The 12,725-nt window shown below is 35.0% G+C and overlaps 1 protein-coding gene across 19 annotated transcripts in view; it reads left to right on the forward strand.

The window, feature by feature from the left end:
• Positions 1-12,725, forward strand: part of KDM4C (lysine demethylase 4C) — a 440,224-nt gene that overhangs the window by 4,978 nt on the left and 422,521 nt on the right. For 11 of the 19 annotated variants that reach the window (XM_086685237.1, XM_086685231.1, XM_086685245.1 and 8 more), the window contains exon 2: positions 1,778-1,843. The exons of 4 other annotated variants lie outside the window; for them this stretch is intronic. The gene's annotated coding sequence lies outside the window, so the exon portion shown is untranslated. The remainder of the gene's footprint in view (positions 1-1,777; positions 1,844-12,725) is intronic. 4 more of the 19 variants (XM_086685234.1, XM_086685240.1, XM_086685232.1 and 1 more) reach the window with 1 other exon arrangement.

A 12,725-nucleotide genomic window follows, 5' to 3' on the forward strand; every position in this document is an offset into this window, starting at 1 on the left:
TTTATGAATTGTTGCTCCTTAGAATCTTTTAAGATTTATTTTAGATTTTTGGAGGGTTTGTATTACACATTATTGTGGGTAAATATTTAAGGAGCAGAATGGTATTATCATCAAAAACCCTTTGGATGATGACTTTTTTTTTTAATATTTCCATTCAGTTCTAGTTTTTAAATTTTTTAAAAAATGTTTTTATTTATTTTTGAGACAGAGAGAGACAGAGCATGAGCAAGGGAGGGGCAGAGAGAGAGGGAGACACAGAATCTGAAGATGGCTCCAGGCTCTGAGCTGTCAGCACAGAGCCCGACACAGGGCTCACACTCACGGACTGTGAGATCATGACTTGAGCTGAAGTCGGACACTAAACCGACTGAGCCCCCCAGGCGCCCCCCAGTTCTAGTTTTTAATTTGACATCTCTACTTGTTAACTGTAACCAGCTGAACCAGGATCTTCCCTCTCAGCTCTGCCTCTCTGAGTTTCTCATGCATCTTATCACTGCTCACTTAGGAAACCTACGAGTTATCCAGGTATTTCATAGTTTCTCAGCCCTCATCACATCACCAAACCTTGTCACTTCTGCTTCCTAAATAGGTTAGATCAGTCTTCCAGTCTCTACTTGGCAGCATCTCAGTAGCCACTCTAGCCTCCCTCCTATTTCTGCACCACTAATGATCTTTTAAAATGCAAATTGAATCATTCTCATTGTTCTTAGGAGACTTAAAATTCCTGCATTGTCTCCTCCTATCCTAAGCAACCCCCAAACCTTATCTAGATGTTTTTAGTTTTCCTATCTGCCCTTTGGCTTTTCTTTTTCACAAACTGTGCAGGCCTTTGCCACACTGCTGATTTCTGCCACACTTTCTTCCTACTTTCTTTTTGGTACATCTTTCCAGTCTCTTCTTGAATGTACTTCCTCAGAGAATCCTGACCTGGCTCCCCCACCTCTTCCTCAACCTGAATCAGCTTTCCTAATGATAATCTATCTTAATTCCCTAAATGTTTCCTTCCATAACACTTAAGCATACAGCAATGGACACAATAGATAAGTGATTCCCTAACATTTCCTGAAAGAGGATTATTTTGAGTGTAAATGTTTAGTTACACTGTTGCTCTATATTTATGTGGTTATTTGATGGTTTCTAAACTGTAAGAATTGTGCAAGGGCAGGGACCCAAATATTTTTATCACTTGTGTCATACCATCACACCGTTGTCTCATCAACTGTATAATATAGTTACTCAAACATTTGTTGTACAAATTAATTACTTCTGCATATATGAAAAATTTAAGGAAATTAAAACTAGGGCACACAGTAGGAAATAATTTTACCCATCCTGACCCAACACACATACACCACACACACACACACACACAAAAGTGAAACAAAAATTTCACAAAACAATACTTTGCCACCTTTGCCACCTCTGATATTTTCTGTTTTGTTCTATATCACATATTTTGAAAATATTGATATAGCCCTCCAATTGGGTAGGACTGCAGGCTGCTGTCTGAACAATACAGTTCTAAGGCTCTACAAGGAGCCTCATTTACATTAGCCCCTCCCCTCTTTTTTGAAACACAATTACTATTTTCTAATTTTTGTCTGATGGCAAGTGCAGGTGCATATAGCTTTACATACCGTTGTCCCATCCTCCATCCTTACTATTAAAAGAAATCACTATTGCTAGTTCTACTTAGAAGTTCTGGCCTGACCTCAAAGGAGTGTTGCTTAAAGCCAGGTTGAGAAAAATCTAAATCTGACTCTACCTTATCCTCTAGGTTTCTCTGGGCCACAAATAGCCAGTACTTTTCTCTCTACTTGGCTGAGCTCATTGCAGGTGTGTGGTAAGTCTCTGAATTTTAAGGCTCGTCACTTCATTCTCTCAGTTTGTTAAAAACTAAACAAAACTCTGAAAATGATAACAAGGGAATCAAGGCAAACAAGTATTTGTGAAAATATGAATTAAAGAGCTGGCTTAGTAAGGATGTCGTGTTCAGTGGATCATTAGAGCTGATCACTAGAGCTGTGTTTCTCATTTATTCACTTTACCAGGACCTCTGCAAAGAAGGCTTGGTGCTATATCGCCCCCATCAATGAAATATTGATCTCTCATCTATTTTGCTAACCAAATAATAGAAATAACCTAAGTGTTTATCCCAAGGTTATTTTAACTGCACACTGTGATGTGATGCTTGTAACTTGGATGAATATTTTAAGATGTTAGAATTATTCCAAACCTGTTTATTAATTTTTAATTAAAATTTTTTTAAAATTTATTTTGAGAGAGAGAGGGAGAGAGACTTACAGCATGAGTGGGGGAAGGGAAGAGAGAGAGAGAGAGAGAGAGAGAGAGAGAGAGAGAGAATCCTAAGCAGGCTCTGCCTTATTAGAGCAGAGCCTTACTTGGGGCTCGAATTTACAAACCATGAGATCATGACCTGAGCTGAAATCAAGAGTCAGACACTCAACTGACTGAACTACCAGGGTGCCCCCAAACCTATGTTTAATGAAAAAAGGCATTATTCAAAATTGTATACATTGCATGAGCCCAGTTATGTTTAAATGTGTTTATAAATGTGTATATGTTAGAAAAAATATGCTGAAATGCTAATTTGGTGGTGAGATTACTGGTAATTTTGATTTTCCTTCCTAAAATTTTTTTAGAATGAACATTGTTGCATTTATAATCAGAAAGACTCAGTTGAGAAACAAATTTCCTGAACATGAATTTAGGTATTTACAAACAAGAAAAATAAAACCTTTATAAATGGTGGATAGAGCCCAGGTTTCTAGTGGCTTTGTTTTGGGGACCTTTGTCCAAGTGGGATGTACATTCTACCTTCATGATATGTAGTCTTGCACAGCAATCCGTGTTTCTTCTCCTAGTCTGTGTTTTTTTTCCTTTCTTGCTTACATTATTGAAGCTTACCTTGTTCATCTTTTTTGCTGTAATAGGATTCTGTCTCTTCCGGTCCTACTCATACATGTTGATAATGAATGTTTCACTGATGGTTGCCCATAGCATGATAATATGGAAAGTCCTAATATCCCTTATTAAATTCTGCTGTGTGGCATGAATTAAAGGGATGGAGAGGATTTGGATGAATTATGTATATGCAGGTTATATCTTTTTTCTGTTAAATTTGTCCAGTTATAGTGAGAATTAATAAACAAAATTGAAGGAAACATACAGTGACAGTTCAGTTGTGTAATCAGTAAACATCAGTACATTTTTCCAAACCTGTGTCTGAAATTGTTTACTTCTTTAGCACTCAAGCCTTAGTAGTTTATCCATTTGAAAATATATTTGATAACCATACAAAATAGATATACTAAATATTATTGATTTATTGTTTTCTAGAAGAGGAATTGGAAACTTGAATTTAGAGAGAAATACCAAAGTAAGAGCAGTTGGCTAGAAAGATAGTACCGTGTGTGTGTGTGTGTGTGTGTGTGTGCACTTTTAGGAGATTTCATAATTCTGTTCTCATTTTTAGTGTGGCATGTTCAGAAATCTGAACTTTCCCAGTTCATCTAGAGCATGTCAGGCATTAGTTGCCTAATGTCCTCAGTGTCACCTCCTGATCAGACTCATAAGAAGAACTATAACCTGGATCCAAAACATGATTGTCTGCTCTTCATGGCTCTTTCTGGGAAGTCTTGCTTTTTGGGAAAGCACATCGTTTGGTGACAGGCAGATCCCAGCAGATGGACATGGGTTGTGTTGAAGAGTAGTTTAAACAATATATTTTTTTTAACTGCTGGGCTTCTCTGACCCTCTAGAGTACTCAACTTTCTCATCAGAGCATTCTTCATGCAGTAACATTTCCTCCTTTTGAATGAGGTTAAAGAAGAAGTCAAATTCTTCACTTTGGCTCTGTCTTTATCTCCATCTTCTAACTAGTTTTTCACCAGACATTTGTTGAAATTCTGGTCCTAAGGATATTTTCTCTGATTCAACATCAGGCTTGTTCCTTCTTTTCTGTTTTGAGAATCTATCAGATACTTAGAAAGATCACTGGCGTCCCTATGTGGGTAAAACTGAAGGTGCAGGTGTTTTGTTTTGCAGTCTGCTTATCTCACCCATTTTGTTTTTATCTGTTTAACTCTCAAAAGGAACTATCACCTGAAATTTGGACACTTTACTGAGAATTCTGAATTTTCAGGGCAGCTTTCATTAGGTGGAATTTGGGCCCGCAATAGGGAAATTCATTCCTTTTTGATAATTTAACTTAGTAAAAATCACTATAATATATTTTATATATATATATATATATATATATACACACACACACACATATATACATATATATACATATATGTGTATATATACGTGTATGTATATATGTGTATGTATATATATGTGTGTATATATATACACACACGTATATATACACATACATATACATATATGTGTATATATACATGCACACATATATACACATATATGTATATGTATGTATATGTATGTGTATATATATAATACATTATTTTAAATAGACAATGCAAAGTATTCAACAAGGTGTAACATTCAGAAGATATAAATAGGTAAAAAGTACATACTCTCACTTTTGCCATCAGACAGTCAGTTTCCTCTTTTTGGTTAAACACTTTAAAAAATTTTTTTTTTAAAGTTTATTTATTTATTTTGATAGAGAAAATGCGAGTTGAAGAGAGGCAGAGAGAAAGGAGAGAGTGAGACTCCCTGGCAGGCTCCACACCGATATGTTGGGGCAGGGAGTCAACTCAGGAACCATGAGATCATGACCTGAGCTGAAGTCAGAAACTTAACCGACTGAGCCACCCAGGTGCCCCAGTTAACCACGGTTAAAGGATTTCTTTTAGGGCTTTCTAGAGATATTCCATACAGCCTATATAAGATACTTGTAAAGCATATATATGTATATATACACATTTTTTTTTTACACATTTATGTATCGTAGTATCTGTACTTGCTGTTCTGAATATTTTTTCATTTACCACTATAACTTGAATGTGGTTTTTAAAATATGAGTACATGTAGAAATCCCTCTTTTTAAAATGATTGCAGAGTATTACCTAGTATGCATGTACCATACTTTATTTAACCAGTGCAATATTGAAAGTGATTTAGGTTGGTTCTATTTCTGTATAGCGATCTATTTATATATCATCATTACTTCAATGTTTTAATTGTTGTAGCTTTATAACATATTTCCAGAACTTTTCAGGCTATTCTTATTTATTTTCCCTCATTATTTTTAATTTAAAATTAATATGTCAAACTCCAAAAACCTATTGATAGTTTTATTGGGAATGTCTTTAGATGGACTAACAGAGAAATATCTTTCAGATGTTGACTTTTCCTGCCCAGCATATGGTATGCCTTTCCATTTAAGTGTTTAAGTCCTTAGAAAGGACATTAAAAAAAAATCTTTACACAGATCTTGCATATTTTCTTAAATTTTGTTCTCTTTTATTTTATTTTAAAAATAATTATTTTAGAAAAGTTGCAATTATTGTACAAAGAACTTTTATTTCCTTGAAAAATTTGCCTCATGTCCCATTGCTCCTCAGTACTTCAGTGTATATATTTCCTAAAACAGGCAGATCCACATAAACACAATATTTCCATCAAAATAAAAAAGCTACCATTGACATATTACTTTCAACGAATCTTTAGTCCTTTATATATCACCATTTGTAATAGTAATGTTCTTTGTAGTGAAAGTATCCAGTCCAAAATGATGCATTGCATTTTCTTGTTTTCAGGTCCTTTAAACATCCCTTCACTCTCAAATACAGTCATTAGTCTTTCCTTGATTTTCATAATATTGACACCTTTGAAGATTACAGGCCAGTTATTTTATAGTCTCCTTTAATTTTTGTTTTCTGATGTTTCCTTGTGATTAGATTCTTGAGGCATGTTTGGCAGGAATGTCACAGAGGTGGAACTGTATTCTTTTCATTACATCTTATCAGGTGGCATACAATCTCATTTTGTTCTGTTACTGGTAGTATTCACTCTGATTGCTTAAGATCTATGCTAGAGTCTTCTGTGTTTCGCTAAAGTTTTTTTGTTTTGTTTTAAAAAACTGTATAAATATCTATCTCCTTATTAAGCTTTCAATTTATTTATTTTTATCTATTAGGATTTATGGTTTCCTATGCTATTCAATGAGTTATAATCTGTTAATATTGTTATTTATATTGCTGCTTACATTGTCATAAGTTTGGCCCATGGGAATCCTTTATGTGAGATTCTGTGTCCTTTTGACATGTCCCATCATTCTTTGAGCATCCCCTCCCTTTTGGGCACAGTGAGATATGCAGGCTTATCTTGAACTTTTCCTGCCCCAAATATTTAAAAGCAAAGATCTAGATGGTTATTGATATTGGGTGTTGCCCCTGTGCCCTTTCAGCGAACAGAGCTAGAGAATATGTGTTTGTTTAGACATACATTTATATGTATTTATCCATACACACACATGCACACAAAAATTATATAACAGATGTACTAATATTGAAGCATTCTTGTACTCTGGGATGATTTTTTTAGTCATGATATATTATTTTAATGTGGTCTTGGATTTTTCTTCCTCAGTTTTTAAAAGAATTTTCATTGATTCTTACATAGAATTGTTCTCAGTTTTTTTGGGCCGTATGTCAAATTTTTTTTACCCATTTAGGCTTGCTTCTTAAAGAATTTTAAAACATTTTCTTTTCTTTCTTGGGCTCAGGAATAGCTTAAATAACATTGGATTACGTTTCTTAAAAATTGAGCATAATTCTGTGAAAACGTCTGGGCTTGGTACTGCAAGTTTATTCTTTTTTTAAATTAAAAAAAGTCTTTTTAGACATTTTCTTTAAACGTTCATTCGTTTTTGAGAGACAGAGAGAGACAGAACATGAGTGGAGAAGGGACAGAGAGAAAAGGAGACACAGGATCTGAAGCAGGCTGTGGGCTGTCAGCACAGAGCCCGACACAGGGCTTGAATTTACAAACCACGAGATCATGACCTGAGCCGAAGTCAGAGGCTTAACTGACTAGCCAGCCAGTCGCCCCACTGCAAGCTTATTCTTAATTTAGTGGGCTTTTGGCTTATTTTTTTGTGGTAGCTGAGGAGTCTAGCAAAGAGATCAGTTATACTTGGCAATACTAAACGTGTAGTCAGTTCATTGCACGTATTTGCTGTCTGACTTTAGGAGAGTGATTTCCATTGCTGAGCCTTAGTTTCATCATCTCTCAAATGTAATAATCACAGCTGGCTAGAACACTTTTAAGGATGAAAATGAAGTACTGTATGTTATAGCACAGTAGAGAACCAAGCAAATGCAAGGTTTTTGTTTTTGTTTTTAGATTAATTTTATTTTTTAAAATTTATTTAAATTCAAATTAGTTATCATACAGTGTAGTATTGTTTACAGGTATAGAACCCAGTGATTCATCACTTACATGTAACGCCCGGTGCTCATTCCAACAAGTGCCATGTAGCCTATCTCCCACCCACCACCCCTCCAACAGCCCTCAGTTTTTTCTCTGTATTTAAGAATCTCTTATGGTTTGCCTCCCTCTCTGTTTTTATCTTATTTTTCCTTCCTTCTCTTAAGATTCATTTTAATAAGATTTCACTATTCAAAGAGTTGTCAATGAAGATAGTCCTGGGTGACTTGGTTGGCAGAGCATCCAACTCCTGGTTTCGGCTCAGGTCATAATCCCAGAGTTGTGGGATGGAGCCCCACCTCAGGCTCCATGCTGAGCCTGGAGCCTGCTTGGGATTCTCTCTCTCTCTCCCTTTGCCCCTTCCCTGCTTACTCTCTCTCTCTCAAAATAAAATAAAATAAAATAAAATAAAATAAAATAAAATAAAATAAAAATTCAAAAAGAATAAGTCAAGGAGAAGCATTGGGTAACAGATTATGATTTTCCTTTATGCTTTTATGGTTATATTTGTGATTATTATAGTTTTGTTAAATATTTGAGATTTTGAGGAAAGTTAAACTCATCTAAATAGACACTGAAAATACTTTCATGTGTTTAGATGTGTTTGCATGTAAAAGAATTCCTGTATTGGTATTAAGATTAAGAGAATATATGATCAACAAATACCTGTGCGAGGTATAGCATTGCATACAGGATGAGAATATAGTAAACCCTTTTTCTGTAAGCTTGGTTTTTTTGGAGAGGTAGTTGCTGAAAAATGTGCAAATTGTTGTGGTTCTTTAAAATAGTGTTCTTTGTATTCATTAATAATGAAACAAGTAAGAAGTGTTAGATTATTGTGTCTGATGTTTTCCAATCCTTTTTGCTCCCCTGCTCAGTATAGCTGATACCATGTATGGCTTGTGTGATTGTGAATCTTTAGAAATAATTTCAGAGTTTGCATATAAAATTGCATTTAGATGTTTTATGTTTGAAACAAATAATGAGTGATTTACCTGGCCTCTCATGAGTTCTTCTGATAGGCCTAAATGGTTTAGGTAATCTCAGATGTATATGCAAAATGGGCTTTACTGTAGAGCCGGTGGTAGTGATATGGGTTCTACCCCAGACATTGATTGGGTCTGCGCCAGGCCAGGAATTGCACAGTTGGTGCAGTTCAGAAATCAGCTGAGGGGCTGGCCAGCAAGCTTGCCTCAGGGTGCTGGGCTGTGCGGTGGGCAACACAAGGCCAGTAGTTGCCCAGGTACTGCTGCAGGTGTCTTGGGTCTGGACATTGGGACCTGGGAGACTCAGGTAGGTCTTGTCTGTGCCAGGAAGTGTTCCCTCCTTTGCAGGTCTTGGACGGAGACAATCCAAGCCCTCCAAGCCCTGCAAGATTCTTAGAACTCACAATTATGTGCAGTGCAAGTTTTGCAAACTTGAAATTGCTTTATTTCCTTTAGCTGTTTTGTGTGTCCTTATCAATCCTTCTGCATAATAATAGGGATTTAGAAAACCAATCAGATTTCTAAATTCACACTCATAGGGGAACAGCCCTTTTTTGCTATTCATGCAGAAAGGGTAGTTAGCATTGACTGCATAATTTTTTGGTACTGTCTGTACCCATATTTTACTATAATTTTGTGATTTTCCTAAACTTGGAATTAACAGAGAATGAGTTTTTTTTTTTTAACTCAAATTTTAGAAAACTTTAGAATTTCTCTTTTTAAGCCCTTTTCGTAAAGGTCATGAATCTCAATCAGATACAAATTTGAATGTTTTAAAAATGATTTCTACCTTCTTCATAACTTTTAAAGCATTTTTTGTTCCATGCTTAGATGTTTTATTGATATACAGGCTAAAGATTATGTTTGGCTTTAAATTTAAAATAGTAGGTTTAGAAGGAGAGTTCAGTGGTAAAGAAAATATTGGTCATTTTTACTTAGTATTTTCTATTCTTAAAAAAAAAACTTAATGCCAAGATGATGCTTTCTCTGCCTTTTGATCATTGTCAGGTAATTTACTGTTAAATGTAATATCCATATTACTTTAGAATATCTTTTACTTTCCTCAAAAGGATTTAGCATTGTGTCTGCATTTATACTGAGTTTTTTTCTTTTCTTTGACCGTATTCTCTGTACTTTGACACATTGAATTGTAAGATCTGACATTTTCCTACATTGCAATATGAGAAATTGCTTTTATGAAACACAATAAGCTACTTTCTAGATAAACAGATTTATTATTTAGAATCACTGCTATTTGTAAACTTTCTTTTCCTCTGCCATTAATGATTCATTTATGTCAAAATTTCCTCTCAGATCAAAAGTATTGGTAGGATACATAGTTCATATAGCTAGGAAAGATTTTTATCCTAGTGTACAAATGATTTTCTACACAAATTATCTTTTTTTTAAGTTTATTTATTTATTTGCAGAGAGAGAGAGAGAGAGCGCGAGAGAGCGAGAGAGCTCACACACAAGCAGGAGGGGTACAGAGAGAAGGAGAGACAGAATCCCAAGCAGGCTCCATGCCATCAGTGCTGAACTTTATGTGGGGCTTGAACTCACCAACTGTGAGATCGAGACCTGAGCCAAGATTGAGAGTTGGATGCTTAACTGACTGTGCCACCCAGGTGCTCCTACTCAAATGATCTTTTAGTGTTAAAATCATTGTTGATGTTGTAGTTGATGATTATTTAAAAGTTAGTTATTTTACCAAAAGAGCCACGCTTTATTAATCTGTAAATTTAAAGGTATTTATAGTTATGTTGTTGGTTGTATAGCAGAGTAGACTAAGAGAAGGAAACCCAAGCAATTTATTGCCACTTTAAGAGCTTGAATACAAACACAGAGCCTAATTACAGACTTTTCAATTAAAATAATGTCACAAAATACGGTTAGAAAACAGCTTAAAGCTGTTGAGGTCTTTACTGGCCATGCAGGTCTGTCTTACTTTTGGTACATTTAATGTACAAAAATATGGAATTGCTAAAATTAAAAGCTGGGAGTGATTGGTATTACAAAAAGATTGTTTATATTAAATAATGATTTTAGCATAGAAGTTTATTAAAAAACATTTTTTTGGTTTAATTTAAAGTATCTTTTTCAATTTTCTAAGTATTTTCAGAAGTATATCATTTCTGTTGTTTCATAAATGTAAAAAAGTTTTTCTGTAATGCATGAGGCATGCAAAAGACAGGGGACAGTCCTATGAATGTATCTAGATATTATGTGATGCTCTTGTATCCCATCTTTTTTCCTTCAGCAACCTTGTCCTGATTTTTGTGTTTAGTATTCCCTTGCTTTATCAATTTTTTTCAATTAAAAAATATTTTTATTTTTTAAAATAAAATGCCTATGCCCACTAGACGCCAATAACACTCCTCCGGTTGTGACAAACAAAAATAACCACAGACATTGTTAGTTTCCCCAAGGGGACAAAAATCACCCCTGGTTGGGAACCATTGTTGCCTTTGACTGATGAACAATTTAAACTTATCTTAAAAGTTTCACGCATATGGGGATTTAAAATTTATCTTTTAATTTATAATTTAAGAAACTCCTCGGTTTTGGTAAATATTTGTGCCACAAAAATAAAAGCTCTTATTATTGGGTCCCTCAGTAAACTTTAGAAGTATGTGGGAGCCCTGAGACTAAAAAGTTTGAGAATGTTGATCTCGGCTTCCAATTCCTCACTTACAGAATAGGGTTAATAATAATACTTCTCTTGTTAGGGCTGTTGGGAAGATTAAATGAGTTACTATTTTCTATGTTAGTGTGTTATTGTGTGCTCCCTATCTCCTGTAGAAGGACAGCTCACCTTTTTTTGACCCAGATGCTATTTATTTTAAAGGCCCATCTCAAACCCACCTCTTCACTGTGCCTTTTCCCACAGTGCCCATCTGTGGTCTTTTCTTTTCTTTAGGAACTCTTATAGCATTTATGTTTGTACCCTGAATTTGACTCAGAAGTACATACTGTCTTGTATTGTCGACTTTGCTAGGATTCCTTAGCCTTCTGGATTTTCAGTTTCTGACAAAGGGAAAGAATTGTTGGTCAATTGTCCAATCTTTTATTACTATTGTTGTTTTCCTTCTGAGTTTGGTCAAGCTAGGTGTCGATTATCCTGGGAGGAATTCTTTTTACTTTTGGATTCTGTACCCAGAGCTAGATGGAAGCATATTTTAAGCACCCCAGACTCCCTTTCTACCTCCCTGTCCATTTAATCCTCTACAGCAAAATCTCAGCAATATCTATAATTATCTTTTCAAAGCTATGTGACCTTGAGTAAGTTTGTTATCTTTTTGATTGATAATTAATTGTAAACTGTTGCTCTGCCATTACGTGATACAAAGATTCTTCCTTCTGCTTTGGCTTGGACATACCTCTTTTGGGATTGTCTCAGAATGACTTTGTAGTCTCTTCTGTTATCTTTTCTGTAGTGAGTGTAGCTCTTTCAGTAGTCAATGCCTGTGTTTTGCACTTTCGAGATGGCTCTCTTAAGAAAGTTATTTTTTTCTTCCTTCTTATTGCCTCCAGGTCCTTGAAGTTAAATAGTTTTATCAGGCAACTTCTTTGATTAATCTTTGTATTTAGCTGTAGAAACAGAGCTGTCATTTGATGGAATGAATGATTTAGGAGGGATAGGCAGTAAGATCTGAAAATCTATGTGCTTTGGAGGAAAATGATGGGACTAGTTATCTTACATGTCATGCTTTGAAGTTAGAGTGATTTGCAATTGGAAGCCATTTTTACTGAGAGAAAGATTCATTAAGAATGTTACATTTGGAAGATTTATCTATTTAAATAGAGGATGGAGGTATTGTAGAGTTAAAAGCTTGGAAATCAGGAAGGTGTTGGTTAAATAAGAACTTGAGCTTGAGTAAGTTACTTGATCTTTGTTAATGTAAATAATTAGTTCCTTCCATCCCTCTATCCTTTGTCCCTTCCTCTCTCTTACGTACAACATTGTGGCCATGAAGGTGTTAGAGATCATATAGTTTATTGGTTTCCAGACTTCTGGATTTGAAAAAATAAGTTGGATTGACATAGGCTTGCCAACTTTTAATTTCCTTTCCTTTTTTTTTTTTTTTTGGGTCAACTTTTTCTAAAAAAAAAAAAAGTATCAAAGAAAACTTACTATCTATTCCTACTGTCCAAAAAATATCAACAAAGTAGAAAGCATTCTTTGAGAATAAAACTGGAACTTTATGAAAAATTAGAGCACTTTCATTCTTATTTTTCAGAGGACTGGTGGAACCACTGTTCACCAGTTGTAGGAACATTGAATTTGTTCAATTTCCCAAGTTTAAGGGTTACTGA

Source organism: Puma concolor, chromosome D4, assembly GCF_028749965.1.
Source record: "Puma concolor isolate L17-30 chromosome D4, mPumCon1.1.hap2, whole genome shotgun sequence".
In the NCBI taxonomy this organism is placed as follows: Eukaryota; Metazoa; Chordata; class Mammalia; order Carnivora; family Felidae; genus Puma; species Puma concolor.